The sequence below is a fragment of the Capricornis sumatraensis genome, chromosome 5 (genome assembly GCF_032405125.1).
Source record: "Capricornis sumatraensis isolate serow.1 chromosome 5, serow.2, whole genome shotgun sequence".
Classification (NCBI taxonomy): Eukaryota; Metazoa; Chordata; class Mammalia; order Artiodactyla; family Bovidae; genus Capricornis; species Capricornis sumatraensis.
Window position 1 is genome coordinate 88470159 of NC_091073.1, and position 12999 is coordinate 88483157.

Consider the following 12999-nt stretch of genomic DNA (forward strand, 5'->3'; position numbering starts at 1 on the left):
AATGGGAAAGACTAGAGATCTCCTCAAGAAAATTAGAGATACCAAGGGAACATTTCATGCAAAGATGGGCTCGATAAAGGATAAAAATGGTATGGACCTAACAGAAGCAGAAGATATTAAGAAGAGGTGGTAAGAATACACAAAAAACTGTACAAAAGAAGATCTTCATGACCAAGATAATCACGATGGTGTAATTACTCACCTAGAGACAGACATCCTGGAGTGTGAAGTCAAGTGGGCCTTAGAAAGCATCACTATGAACAAAGCTAGTGGAGGTGATGGAATTCCAGTTGAGCTATTTCAAACCCTTAAAGATGATGCTGTGAAAGTGCTGCACTCAATATGACAGTACATTTGGAAAACTCAGCAGTGGCCACAGGACTGGAAAAGGTCAGTTTTCATTCCAATTGCAAAGAAAGGCAATGCCAAAGAATGCTCAAACTACCACACAATTGCACTCATCTCACACACTACTAAAGTAATGCTCAAAATTCTCCAAGCAAGTCTTCAGCAAAACTTGAACCGTGAACTTCCAGATGTTCAAGCTGGTTTTAGAAAAGGCAGAAGAATCAGCGATCAAATTGCCAGCATCTGATGGATCATGGAAAAAGCAAAAGAGTTCCAGAAAAACATCTCTTTCTGCTTTATTGATGATGCCAAAGCCTTTGACTGTGTGGATCACAATAAACTGTGGAAACTTCTGAAAGATATGGGAATACCAGAACACCTGACCTGCCTCTTGAGAAACCTATATGCAGGTCAGGAAGCAACAGTTAGAACTGTACATGGAACAGCAGACTGGTTCCAAATAGGAAAAGGAATATGTCAAGGCTGTATATTGTCACCCTGCTTATTTAACTTATATGCAGAGTACAGCATGAGAAACCCTGGGCTGGAAGAAGCACATGCTGTAATCAAGATTGCCAGGAGAAATATCAATAACCTCAGATATGCAGATGACACCACCCTTATGGAAGAAAGTGAAGAGGAACTAAAAAGCCTCTTGATGAAAATGAAAGCGGAGAGCGAAAAAGTTGGCTTAAAGCTCAACATTCAGAAAACGAAGATCATGGCATCTGGTCCCATCACTTCATGGGAAGTAGATTGGGAAACAGTTGAAATAGTGTCAGACTTTATTTTGGGGGGCTCCAAAATCACTGCGGTTGGTGGTTGCAGCCATGAAATTAAAAGACACTTACTCCTTGGAAAGAAAGTTATGACCAACCTAGATAGCATATTCAAAAGCAGACATTACTTTGCCAACAAAGGTCCGTCTAGTCAAGGCTATGGTTTTTTTTTGTGGTCATGTATGGATGTGAGAGCTGGACTGTGAAGAAAGCTGAGCGCCAAAAAATTGATGCTTTTGAACTGTGGTGTTGGAGAAGACTCTTGAGAATTCCTTTGACTGCAAGGAGTACCAACCAGTCCATTCTAAAGGAGATCAGTCCTGGGTGTTCTTTGGAAGGAATGATGCTAAAGCTGAAACTTCAGTACTTTGGCCACCTCATGCAATGAGTTGACTCATTGGAAAAGACTCTGATGCTGGGAGGGAATGGGGGCAGGAGGATAAGGGGACAACAGAGGATCAGATGGCTGGATGGCATCACCAACTTGATGGACATGAGTTTGAATAAACTCTGGGAGTTGGTGATGACCAGGGAGGCCTGGCATGCTACAGTTCATAGGGTCGCAAAGAATCAGACACGACTGAGCAACTGAACTGAACTGAACTTATTTTTTCTTCTTACCTTAGATTGGAAAGTTAAGAAATTTTTACATTAATGTAGTTAGTAAATAAGACTATATTCATAGGACCATAAATAATGGCCATATTTTCTTTTTGCTTACTTTAATGGTTGTGTTTAATTTCAATTTCATAAAAATTCAGGGCTTAGTAAATAAATGAACCAGGAAATAATGTTCTTAAAAAGATAACAGTTTCCATAATGATTCATCACTTCCAACTTACATGTTGTAGAAAACGATAATACTTCCATAAAATGCATGGATGATAGGTTGATATATCATGTTCTTTGTGTTTTGATGCACAGACTTTTTAATGGCAATTGATTCATTAAACTTGACAAGGTATACCTATTATGTGTATGACACCATGGTGGTACTGGAGGTATATATAAAGGAATGGAATATAGAGTCTTCTTTCAAGGAGTTTAAAAGGCAGTATGATAAAGTCATGAAAATAAATAACTGTGTACAGGATAAAATATTAAATGCCTCCAGAGAAGTGTGAGGACCGATTCGAGGAAACTGCTGATGGACATAATTGTAATTGTTTCTATCTAAGGGAACTAGGTGTGTTCACTTTGGTGGGGATTTTAAATGTTGAGTAGAGTTTTACTCTGTTTCAAAAAAGTCACTTTTTTTAACCTCTAAAGATAATAAAAGGAATATCATAATTCTATAAACATAGTAACATTAACTAAAATTTTATCAGATTTCCTAAAGTGTCAATGCTGTAAGGAATTTCAAAAAATATCTAATTTTATATGTTATTAATACATGAATAAAATATTTGCAACACGGAAGCAAGTTTACAACCAAACCAGCTATCTGTAACTGTGTAGGATTATATAAGAACTCTAACCTTGAGGACTACCTTTATCTGATTCCTAGATTATTTATTCTGGTTATGAAAGGCTTTCTGGGGAGAAGAAACCTTTAGGGAATGTACTTAGATCTGTTGATTTAGGTCAATTCTGAGGAAATTGTGGCTGGATAACGAGAATCCATATTCTCATCAGATGAATCTACCAGATAATTCCATCCCTCATGAGCATAGCAATTTCTCTCTACAATCAGTATTTAAATCAATATGCATTTTTTAAGAGAGTAGATATTAAAAGTCCTCATCATGAGAAAAATATACTGTAACTGTGTATGATGATAGATGTTAACTGGACTTTTGGTGATCAGTTCACAATATATACAAATATCAAATCATTATGTTGTACACCTGAAACTAATAATAATGTGTGTTTACTATGCCTCATTAATAATGTATTTCTTAAGTTTATTTTTATTGGAGGATATTTTAAATTGAGAATCAGGATATTGGGATTTATCCTTTATTCTGTAAGCAATTGGTATTATGAACTTAGTAAAATTTTTGACCTTTCTTGATATAGTTTTCCTCATTCATTAAAACAAGAGAAATCACTCTGTATACTTCAAATCCCTTTTAATGTGTCTAAAATTTTCCTTGCTTTAAAAAAATCAAATCCTAAATAAAAATAAAAATTTCATAATTGATTTTACTATAAGGACAAGTCATGGAGTTGACTGATGGAAGTTCTCATGCTTAGTTTTCGTAGCATCAGCCATTAAATACCTCCATGAGAGTGCATTGTTTTATAAGAATCTTTCTTCCTGCTCTTAGATAGCTGCATTCTACAAGTAGTTTTTGTCTTCCATTTTTATTTGATGCATTTTTAAAATTCAATCCTCAATGTAACTATTACTGTAAGTTCTTTTTTAAAGTTATAATTACATGCTTTGTCTTTTAAATACAGCTACATAATTACTATGAAGACTTATTCTATGTTGAATGCAGGTGGGATGCAATAAAAATGTACTTTTTCTGAACAAAGGGGAAAAATAGATGTGCAAATCTCAGCTGTCATTACTAGGTGCAGGTGTATAGAAAAAAAAAACATGAATTTCTAGTCACTGTACTCATTAATCTTATTTTGAGTAGGAAATTATAGTTTTTCTAATAAAAAAAAAAGGTGTCACTTTATTTGCTAAGCTCTTGAATGAATATCACACCCTGTTACTTTTGTATGGGATGGCCTGATTTGGGGTTGCTTTCTTGGAAATGTTGAGAGTTTTTTGTTTGTTGGTTTTAAAATTCATGATATATCATTACTTCCAAACTGTTGTCTCAATGCTAATTGTTGTCTGCAACATGAGAAATGGGTGACTGTCTACAGTTCTAGGACTCACAACAGCACTTTTCTCAAGAAACTAGTGACAGAATCAAATTACCAGAGTCATGAAAATGCCGCTCCTGGCAATGTGTATCATATTGGCAGCTCATCATTGGTGAAGTCTTCAGTTCAGTTCAGTCACTCAGGCGTGTCTGACTCTTTGCAACCCCATGAATCTCAGCACGCCAGGCCTCCCTGTCCGTCACCAACTCCCAGAGTCCACCCAAACCCACGTCCATCGAGTCAGTGATGCCATCCAGCCATCTCATCCTCTGTCGTCCCCTTCTCCTCCTGCCTTCAATCGTTCCCAGCATCAGGGTCTTTTCAAATGAGTCAGCCCTTTGCATCAGGTGGCCAAAGTATTGAAATTTCAGCTTCAACATCAGTCCCTCCAATGAACACCCAAGACTGATCTCCTTTAGGATGGACATGTTGGATCTCCTTGCAGTCCAAGGGACTCTCAAGAGCCTTCAACACCGCAGTTCAAAATCATCAATTCTTTGGCACTCAGCTTTCTTTATAACCAACTCTCACATCCATACATGACCACTGGAAAAACCATAACCTTGACTAGACGGACCTTTGTTGGCAAAGTAATGTCTCTGCTTTTTAATATCCTATCTAGGTTGGTCATAACTTTCCTTCCAAAGAGAAAGTGTCTTTTAATTTTATGGCTGCAATCACCATCTGCAGTGATTTTGGAGCCCCAAAAATAAAGTCAGCCACTGTCTCCACCATTTCCCCATCTATTTGCCATGAAGAGACGGGACGGGATGCCATGATCTTAGTTTTCTGAATGTTGAGCTTTAAGCCAACTTTTTCACTCTCCACTTTCAATTTCATCAAGAGGCTTATTAGTTCTTCCTCACTTTCTGCCATAAGGGTGGTGTCATCTGCATATCTGAGGTTATTGGTATTTCTCCTGGAAATCTTGATTCCAGCTTGTGGTTCCTCCAGCCCAGCGTTTCTCATGATGTTGTCTGCATATAAGTTAAATAAGCAGGGTGACAATATACAGCCTTAACGTACTCTTTTTCCTATTTGGAACCAGTCAGTTGTTCCATGTCCAGCTCTAACTGTTGCTTCCTGACCTGCATACAGGTTTCTCAAGAAGCAGATCAGATAGTCTGGTATTCCCATCTCTTTCAGAATTTTCCAGTTTATTGTGATCCACACAGTCAAAGGCTTTGGAATAATCAATAAAGCAGAAATAGATGTTTTTCTGGAACTCTCTTGCTTTTTTGATGAAATTAGTTTTTATCAACTGCAGTGGCAACCCACTCCAGTACTCTTGCCTGGAAAACCCCATGGACAGAGCATCCTGGTAGGCTGCAGGCCATGGGGTCAATAAGAGTTGGATGGGACTGAGCAACTTCACTTTCACTTTTCGCTTTCATGCATTGGAGACAGAAATGGCAACCCATTCCAGTGTTCTTGCCTGGAGAATCCCAGGGACGGGGGAGCCTGATGGGCTGCTGTTTATGAGTTCACACAGAGTCAGACACGACTGAAGCGACCTAGCAGCAGCAGCAGCATACACATACAGGTAGTAGTGCCAAAATTAAACATTGACCAGTACCCCCACATCCCAACTTCTCATCCTTTTAGATGTATCCCAGTTAATAAGACACTGACACCTTACTGAAAAATGACTTTTTAATTTTTTTAAAAGTGTATTCTCATAGATTTATTTAACTCTGAAATAATTTTGGCCAAAGCCTTTTGCTTTTACTGTCTTTCATATATGGAAATTATGTTGTCCTGATAAAGTTGCATTTATACTCATATAAAATATTTCAAATCTTATATATATATATATAATGTTTTTCTTCAATTTAATTCAGAAGATTCATTTCTTGAAGAGCATGATGAATGTTATTTAGTTATACTATTCATGTTGTACTCTTCTTCAAGTTTTTATTATAATATGAATTTTATTATAAACAACCTCTATGGAGTTTTAATATGTCCCTTTCCTCCCTGTCCTGTTCAGTTCAGTCGCTCAGTCGTGTCCAACTCTTTGCGACCCCATGAATCGCAGCACGCCAGGCCTCCCTGTCCATCACCATCTCCCGGAGTTCACTCAGACTCACATCCATCGAGTCCATGATGCCATCCAGCCATCTCATCCTCGGTCGTCCCCTTCGTCTCCTGCCCCCAATCCCTCCCAGCATCAGAGTCTTTTCCAATGAATCAACACTTCGCATGAGGTGGCCAAAGTACTGGAGCTTCAGCTTTAGCATCATTCCTTCCAAAGGAATCCCAGGGCTAATCTCCTTCAGAATGGACTGGTTGGATCTCCTTACAGTCCAAGGGACTCTCAAGACTCTTCTCCAACACCACAGTTCAAATGCATAAATTCTTCGGTGCTCAGCCTTCTTCACAGTCCAAATCTCACATCCATATATGACCACTGGAAAAACCATAGCCTTGACTAGACGGACCTTAGTCGGCCAAGTAATGTCTCTGTTTTTGAATATGCTATCTAGGTTCCGCCCTGAGTATCCTTTATAAGTTCAAAAAGTATTACTCACTCAGTTGTGTCCAACTCTTTGCGACCCCATGGACTGAAGCCTCCCAGGCTCCTCTATGCATGGAATTCTCCAGAGAAGAATCCTGGAGTGGAGAGCCCTTCCCTGAAAGGAATTCTCAAGGAAATGGCTCACTTCTCCAGCAGATCTTGTGAACCCAGTGATTGAAGTCGGGTTTCCTTCATTGCTGGCAGATTCTTTACAACTGAGTCACCATCAAAGTCGCTTATAAGCTCAGATGTTAATGTGAATATAATTTGCTTATATTAACTACTTGAAACAGCCAATTTTTGGTTTTTAAAAGTATAAATCAACATATTTTATATTATTCTTAATGTAAGACTCTCATATAAAGTTTTAATTTATAACTGTATTGAAAATTTCACTAAGAGTCAATGTCCTGGGACAGAAAATACTTGTTTAGTCAACTATATTTGTACTCAGGAGATGGTTACTTTTTTGCTACATGCTGTAACTGACTACATGGGAATCAATTTCTATGATATTCTGGATGCCAGAGGTAAAGACACATTTAAAAAAAGAATTCTTCCAGTATTGTGTTTTAATAATTTTTATTTGGACAGAAACTATTTACATCTTGTGATTGAGATTCTAAAGTCAGAGATGTCATTCTAAAGTGTTTGACTCATTGTTTTTGCTTGTATTTACATATATATAAATACACCACTCCAGACAGCTCTATGGTGGCACACACACAAATTTGGCAATGCCTTTTTTAAGTTGTGCTTATTGATTAAGTTTTGAAACTACTTTGTATGTATAATTTGTTTATAAAGCTGATAAATAAAAATTTTTCTCATGTGACCTGCCTTTTCATATTTGTTCATAATCCATGCCACACTTTTCCTACAAAATGCTTAGCACTAAATAATAATATACTGCTTTGTGTGCCTATACAAAATATAATTAATATTTATATGAATTATTACTATATTGAGAGATATCAGAGAATAAGAAATAAATATTAATGAAAAACTCTAAAACATAAGCCTGAAATGCAGACTATATTATGGTAAGCAGACATTTCTTGGTATGTTACTTATATAACTCCTTTACCAACATAATCAATGATTGGCTTCTGATCTAGAGTTTAGTTCTAATGTTCCTAAACCAAGAAGTATGTTAGAAAAAACAAACAGAAACCATTTCTCAACTCTTATAAAATTGGCTAGGGTAATGCTCACTATTTATTGGCAATATTCACTAACTATTGGCAATATTCACTAATTATAGGTTTTGTGATTTCAGTAGAACTTATGTTCAGAAATATACAAGCAAATTTCAAACACTCAGATTAGTGCTTTTATGGTTTGGAACCTCTTCTTAACTAATAATTCTGTGATCTTAAGGGACTCTTGAGTAGTTCTTAATATATGGATATTATTAATAGTTGGTTCTTTGACATGTTGAAGATTATAATGACAGCATCATGACTAATTCAGTAAGATCAGTTCAGTTCAGTTCAGTTGTTCAGTCATATCTGACTCTTTGTGACCCCATAGACTGCAGCATGCCAGGCCTCCCTGTCCATCACCAGCTCCTGGAATTTACTCAAACTCATGTCCATTGAGTTGGTGGTACCATCCAACCATTTCATCCTCTGTCTCATCCTCTGACATCCAACCATGTCATCCCCCTCTGTCATCCCCTTCTCCTGCCTTCAATCTTTCCCAACATCAGGGTCTTTTCAAAAGAGTCAGCTCTTTGCATCGACGGGCCAAAGTATTGGAGTTTCAGCTTCAACATTAGTCCTTCCAATGAGTATTCAGGACTGATTTCCCCTGGGATGGATTGTTTGGAACTCCTTGCAGTCCAAGGGACCCTCAAGAGTCGTCTCCAAAACCACAGTTCAAAAGCATCAGTTCTTCGGTGCTCAGCTTTCTGTATAGTCCAATTCACATCCATACATGACCACTAAAAAAAAACATAGCCAGGACTAGATGGACCGTCTCTGACAAAATAATGTCTCTGCTTTAATATGCTGTCTAGATTGGTCATCACTTTCCTTCCAAGGAGTAAGTGTCTTTTAATTTCATGGCTGCAATCACCATCTGCAGTGATTTGGAGCCCCCAAAATAAAGTCAGCCACTGTTTCCACTGTTTCCCCATCTATTTGCCATGAAGTGGTGGGACCAGCTGCCATGATCTTTGTTTTCTGAATGTTGAGTTTTAAGCCAACTTTTTCACTCTCTTCTTTCACTTTCATCAAGAGGCTCTTTAGTTCTTCTTCACTTTCTGCCATAAGTGTGGTGTCATCTACATATCTGAGGTTATTGATGTTTCTCCCTGCAATCTTGATTCCAGCTTGTGCTTCATCCAGTCCAGCAGTTCTCCTGATGTACTCTGCATATAAGTTAAATAAGCTGGTTGACAATATATAGCCTTGATATGTTCAGTAAGATAATTACAGACATAATGTGTTCAACTGAGATGCATGGAAAATGCTGGCTAACTATATCAATCTCAAAATGAATGGTCTATTCAATTGTTGAAAATTTGATTTTCTAAATAAAAATACAAACTCTTCTGTCATTTTAATCTAAAAATTAACTTGAACTATTTCCATTAGCTGTAATTTTTCATGTAATTATTTTTTAGCAAATTAACAATGTTTCTTTCTTATATGTAATTACTAGTGGTTATGGTTGACATTCATCATATTTAAAGTGTCTTATTAATACAAATATATCTTATTAGAGATATAAAATTCAACATCTTGAGTTAATTTATGAATAAAGCTCTCTACTTATAATGGTAAAGACATAGATTTTAGAAGAAATATGACTAAAGTACTATGTTATTTTGTATATTTAATTTAACATTGTATTTGAGCAAATTTTTGTGTAATTAAATGAAACTAGACAAAATATAAAATATGAGGTTTTTCAGGTACTGTGCAATAGGTGGCACAAGTCTAAGATTCTTAAGAGAAGAAAAACATGTGAGCCTGCGTTTTCATCCCATTATCATTTTCTGCCTAGAGATCAGAGAAGCTGTAGAAGCTCAGTAGAAGGTAGCTGTCTTGCTGATCTGAGTGGGTAGAAATAGAAATTGTATGCTGTGTGTGTTAAGTCACTTCAGTAGAGTCTGACTCTTTGTAACCCTATGGAACTTAGCCTGCCAGGCTCCTCTGTCCATGAGTCTCAGGCAAGAACACTGGAGTGGGTTGTCATGCCCTCCTACAGAGGATCATCCTGATCCAGGGATCAAACCCATGTCTCTTACATCTCCTGCATTAGTATGCATTATTTTTGTGTTTTTTTGTTTTCTTTTTAACCACTAATAGGGGTGCTGAATTTGTTGGAATTTGTAGATGACTACACTGGAAGGGGATGACAGACGATGAGATGGCTGGATGGCATCACTGACTCGATGGCGTGGATCTGAGTGAACTCCAGGAGTTGGTGATGGACAGGGTGGCCTGGCGTGCTGCAATTCATGGGGTTGCAAAGAGTCGGACACGACTGAGCGACTGAACTGAACTGAACTGAACTGAACTGACACTGGAAATGAGAGAACTGCACACACACACAGAGAGAGAGAGATGCCTAAAGTCTATATAATATTCCTCTTAAACTTTTGGCTGAAAGATGAGATGTGTATAGATGGAGTGATATTCTATGAGGCTTAAAATATAACAGTTGTTATAGGGCTGAGTGCTAAATGAATACTTCTTTAAGACAGCATTCATTTGAGAAAACAGAAAGTCTATGCTTTGAGTTAAGACTGTGCTCTAGGGGATCACCCACAGAGATGTTATGGGGAGGGAGGTGGGAGGGGGTTTCATGTTTGGGAACACATGTAAGAATTAAAGATCTTAAAATTTAATAAAAAAAAAATAAATAAATAAAGTCAAATGAGAAGAAAAAAAAAAAAAGACTGTGCTCTAAAGCAGGGTTGATGAAGCTTTTGTGTAATAGTCTAGGTAGTAAATATTTTAGGATTTTATGACCATTTGTTCTTTATGGTAGCTACTCAACTTTTCCAGCTTAGTATAAAAAAAAGAAATCTATAGGCAACACACTAAATAGACACAGGTATTTTAAAACATAAAAAAATACAGAAAACAAAAACCATAACTTGAATTTAGAATATGTGCTATCTAAATTTAGAGTATGTGCTATCTAATTTAGAGAATTTAGAGTATGTGCTATATCCTAGAAGATCCTAAGCATACCTCCTTAATAAGCATGAGCCAAACCTGAAATGATCAATTTCTAACCTACAGTCTGAGAGGTCACATATTTGTCAAAGGTGAAAAAATAGAGCAGCACCAGGCTTGCCCAATTTGTTTCTCCTTCCTGTACATTATCCAGTAGTTTCCCTCATCTATGTTATAAATTGCCTAGCTGAACACACACACATACATGCGCATATGCACTACACACGCACACATATATATACATACATATATATACGTGCACGTTTATAAGTAGATATGTGAATATTTACACATAGTATATGTTCATATATATGTGTATCCACAGATCAGCATATCCAATTCTAGAAATTTGATGGTTCTTTATAGAGTTTTGGACCTGGGTGAACAGACTTGTTATTTTTACAAATAACCTAGAATATTCTCCTTTAATCCTTCCTTTGTAGTAGCATTGAGCATGGAATTCCTTGCTAATACAGTATGAATGTGCTGTTCTACCTTTCTATAATCTTGACTAAACTCTTCATTCATTTAGCATGTTATACCAAATGACATAGGAAAAATGTGGATTATGAAATATATGCAAATATCCAGAGTTTTTGATTCTTTGCCTTTTCTAAATATGTAGCTTTTCTCTCTTCCGTTTTTTTTTTTTTTTTTTTTTTTTTTTTTGCAGAAATATCCAAAGAGTAACTTTCAGAACAGCTTGCTGGAATTACATGGCCATCAAAATACAGCGTGTTTTGTTAAATATTATTACTTCTTTATAGTTGAAATTTTTTAGATCATAGAAGAGATATAAGAAAGTTTTTCAACTGTTGGAGTATGTCAAAAGATACTCAAGTAATTATTTATAAAATATCTATTCTGGAGCTAGTACCATTTTTAGTACAAACAATGTAAAAACATGTTTCTTATTCCTCAGCAGATACATTATATTTGCACAAACAAGATGTTTCCAAGAAAAAATAGACACCAATATAAGTTAATATATATATTAACTTATATATATAAGTATATATACTTATATATATATTAAATTATACATATATAAGTTAATATATATATATACACTATATAGAAGAAAGTTAATAAACTTTTAAAAGGAATGAGTACTTCATCAGTATATAAATATTTACATGAAATGAAATCTATTTGACCCTGTTTCTGACTGGAAACAAGGATCATCTAATAACGTTAGCTATAATTTTCTTAATATCTCCTTGTAAACCAACAACCTATGCAAAAATTCTTATGGCCTTATTTTTATACCTTACTATTGTTTGATATAATTTTAATTAGGAAAAGTTATTTCAATTCAAATTGGGAATGACAGTTAAAATACATTCCCAGTATTCCTGAGAGATGAAACACAGTGACATACTCAAGCTGAAATAAAAATGATGGACAACTGATCATTTCTTGAGGTCAGATTTTGATAAATGGGAAAGCTGTAGGTATTAGCCCAGGGAACAGAGGATGAATTAGGGGGCCAAAAGCTAAATTACTTTCCTTTCATTATATTGCTTAGGACCACCCTGAGAAGATCATAATTTAGCATTCTGTTTTTGTCTTTTTAATGTTTTCGAGTTAGATGGAGGACATTGATAATTATTAAACTGTAAAAATATGTCTAGTTTTTCATTTACACAAAAGAAACACTAAAATATGTATGGGAAATAATGATGACCTTGGGCTTGGTGTCTTTTTGCCAAGTGTGCCAGCATTTGCCAGGTACCCAAGGATTAATTTCCGCTTGGAGAATTTACATCTGGTAGCTAAACAATACCTAGATAACTGTTGCATATTTAGACCAAGTTTCAGCAAAATTAATTGTTAGCACAGAAAAAGGATAGTAGCTGCCGAGTTTTCCTTTGTTGGCTGAGTGTCTGCATGGAAACCATATTTTAGAAGACAATATTAAAATATGTAGTAAAATCACTGTGAATTCTAAAGGGAGAAGACAAAAACCTATTACAGCAAACCTTTGAAAAATGTGAATTTACCATCATTTTTCTCAGTCCTTTTTATGTTTTCAGTCTAACCTGATATTTCTCTTGTGGCTGATTAAATTGGGGGAATTCAATACAAACTAAAATGAATGTAAAGATATTTCATACTGAATCATCAATGCATAAAGATTATTATAGTAATTAGAATTCTGAGACTGACAAAATCCTAGGCTTATTGCTTCTTTCTCTATCTTCTCATCAGGTGCTATAGCATCTTATTTCCTCTCCGTCCACTGCTTACACCCTTCCATTTACTTTCTTTGACCCTGCTTTGACCCACAAAAATATACTAGGACAATTTCCCTGTTTCAAGACCCTTAACATAATCA